Here is a 3,885-nt window from a genome sequence, read left to right as displayed (position 1 = left end):
ATATGGTGGCAGAAACATCAAGAAACTACCAAATTAGTGATATTTGGCAACTGATCACATTGTGGCTGCTACATCTGGGGTTTTGTGGTCATCCAAGGAAAACAATGAATCTTCAGGGGTGATTAATTATTTTGGTGCCAATATCACGGAAGAACTCCCATGCTGTGCCGAGATATAGTTGCAAAACCACCAACAAACTACCAAATTAGTGATATTTGGCAACCAATCACATTGTGGCTGTTACATTTGGGGGTTTTGTGGTCATCCAAGCTACTCAATCAATGTTTGAGGGCATGTGATCATTTTGGTACCAATATCATGGAAGAACTCCCGTGCTGCACTGAGATATAGTGGCGGAAACACCAAGAAACTACCAAATTAGTGATATTTGGCAACTGATCACAGTGTGGCTGCTACATTTGGGGGTTTTGTGGTCATCCAAGATACTCAATCGATGTTTGAGGGCATGTGATCATTTTGGTACTATTATCATGGAAGAAATCTCATGCCACGCTGAGATATAGTGGCAGAAACACCAAAGAACTACCAAATTAGTGATATTTGGCAACTGATCACCTTGTGGCTGCTACATATGGGCGTTTTGTGGTCATTCTAGGCACAAGATGAAGCTTCAGGGGCATGTGATCATTTTGGTACCAATATCATGGAAGAACTCCCATGCTGCACTGAGATATAGTGGCAGAAACACCAAGAAACTTCCAAATTAGTGATATTTGGCAACTGATCACATTGTGGCTGCTACATTTGGGGGTTTTGTGGTCATCCAAGGTACGCAATGAATCTTCAGGGCCATTTGATCATTTTGGTACCAATATCATGGAAGAACTCCCATGCTGGCCTGAGATATAGTGGCAGAAACACCAAGAAACTTCCAAATTAGTGATATTTGGCAACTGATCACATTGTGGCTGCTACATTTGGGGGTTTTGTGGTCATCCAAGGTACGCAATGAATCTTCAGGGCCATTTGATCATTTTGGTACCAATATCATTGAAGAACTCCCATGCTGGCCTGAGATATAGTGGCAGAAACACCAAGAAACTACCAAATTAGTGATATTTGGCAACTGACCACATCTTGGCTGCTACACTTGGGGGTTTTGTGGTCATTCAAGGTACACAATAAATCTTCAGGGGTGAATAATCATTTTGGTACCAATATCATGCAAGAACTCTCATGCTGCGCTGAGATATAGTGGCAAAACCACCAAGAAACTACCAAATTAGTGATATTTGGCAACCAATCACATTGTAGCTGCTACATTTGGGGGTTTTGTGGTCATTCAAGGTACACAATGAATTTTTGAGGGCATTTGATTATTTTGGTTACAATATCATGGAAGAACTCCCACACTGTGCTGAGATATGGTGGCAGAAACATCAAGAAACTACCAAAGTAGTGATATTTGGCAACTGATCACATTGTGGCTGCTAGATTTGGGGGTTTTGTGGTCATCCAAGGTGATCAATGAATGTTTTAGGGCAGGCGATCATTTTGATATACCTATATCATGGAAGAACTCCCATGCTGGGCGGAGATATAGTGGCAGAAACACCAACAAACTACCAAATTAGTGATATTTGGCAACCAATCACTTTGTCGCTGCTACATGTGGGGGTTTTGTGGTCATTCAAGGTACACAATGAATCTTTGGAGGCATTTGATCACATTGGTACCAATATCATGGAAGAACTCTCATGCTGCGCTGAGATATAGTGGCAGAAACACCGAGAAACTACCAAATTAGTGATATTTGGCAACTGATCACATTGTGGCTACTACATCTGGGGTTTTGTGGTCATCCAAGGTACTCAATGAATGTTTGAGGGCATGTGATCATTTTGGTACCAATGAAGGAATAAATCCCAAGCTGTGCTGAGATATAGTGGCAGAAACATCAAGAAACTACCAAATTAGTGATATTTGGCAACTGATCACATTGTGGCTGCTACATTTGGGGGTTTTGTGGTCATTCAAGGTACCCAATGAATTTTTGAGGGCATAAGATCATTTTGCTACCAATATAATGGAAGAACTCCAGCACTGTGCTGAGATATAGTGGCAGAAACACCAAGAAACTACCAACTTAGTGATATTTGGCAACTGATCACATCTTGCCTGCTACACTTGGGGGTTTTGTGGTCATTCAAGGTACTCAATCAATCTTTGAGGGCATTTGATCATCTTGGTGCCAATATCATGGAAGAACTCCCACGCTGGGCTGAGATATAGTGGTAGAAACACCAAGAACCTACCAAATTAGTGATATTTGGCAACTGATCACATTGTGGCTGCTACATTTGGGAGTTTCGTGGTCATCCAAGATACTCAATCAATGTTTGAGGGCATGTGATCATTTTGGTCCCAATATCATGGAAGAAATCCCATGCTGCACTGAGATATAGTGGCAGAAACACCAAGAAACTTCCAAATTAGTGATATTTGGCAACTGATCACATTGTGGCTGCTACATTTGGGGGTTTTGTGGTCATCCAAGGTACGCAATGAATCTTCAGGGCCATTTGATCATTTTGGTACCAATATCATGGAAGAACTCCCATGCTGGCCTGAGATATAGTGGCAGAAACACCAAGAAACTTCCAAATTAGTGATATTTGGCAACTGATCACATTGTGGCTGCTACATTTGGGGGGTTTGTGGTCATCCAAGGTACGCAATGAATCTTCAGGGCCATTTGATCATTTTGGTACCAATATCATTGAAGAACTCCCATGCTGGCCTGAGATATAGTGGCAGAAACACCAAGAAACTACCAAATTAGTGATATTTGGCAACTGACCACATCTTGGCTGCTACACTTGGGGGTTTTGTGGTCATTCAAGGTACTCAATCAGTCTTTGAGGGCATTTGATCATCTTGGTTCCAATATCTTGGAATAAATCCCATGCTGCGCTGAGATATAGTGGCAGAAACACCAAGAAACTACCAAATTAGTGATATTTGGCAACTGATCACATTGTAGCTGCTACATTTGGGGTTTTTGTGGTCATTCAAGGTACACATGGAATTCTTGAGGGCATATGATCATTATGGTACCAATATCATGGAAGAACTCCCATGCTGCGCTGAGATACAGTGGCAAAAACACCAAGAAACTACCAAATTAGTGATATTCTGCAACTGATCAGATTGTAGGGGCTACATTAGGGGGTTTTGTGGTCATTTAAGGTACACAATGAATCCTTGGGGGCTATTAATCATTTGGATCGCAATATCGTGGAAGAATTACCAGGCTGTGTTGAGATATAGTGGCAGCAACACCAAGAAACTACCAAATTAGTGACATTTGGCAACTGATCAGATTGTAGCTGCTACATTTGGGTTATGTGGTAATTTAAGGTACAAAATGAATCCTTGGGGGCTATTGATCATTTTGATACCAATATCATGGAAGAACTCCCAGGCTTTGTTGAGATATAGTGGCAGAAAGGGCCAGAAACTACCAAATTAGTGATATTTGGGAACTGATCACATTGTTGCTGCTGCATAATGGATGCAACCCCAAATAAATTATATTTTAAAATATTTCTGGGTTTTATATGCAGAAAAATTGTCCAATGAAATTTTATGTGGAAATATTCCTCATTAATCTGTGGTTGATAACAAAAGTAGATAAAAAAAAGAACCTGACAAAAATATGCTAAACCATGGTAAACTAATTTCAAAAAGGCCTTCTATGCATGTAGCACTTCAAGTATGATATGCAATATCTTGAGCAAGTTCAACCAACCAAATTAAAAAGTGTGCAGGATGGTATCATGAGAGAGGTCAGGGGTCAATGTTTTTCCTCTTTTGAAAAAAAGTCGAACTGGAGACTTCTGATAACATCAATTGTTGAAGTAA

The sequence above is a fragment of the Puccinia triticina genome, chromosome 2A (genome assembly GCF_026914185.1).
Source record: "Puccinia triticina chromosome 2A, complete sequence".
NCBI lineage: Eukaryota > Fungi > Basidiomycota > Pucciniomycetes > Pucciniales > Pucciniaceae > Puccinia > Puccinia triticina.
Note: the sequence above shows the minus strand (reverse complement) of the source record.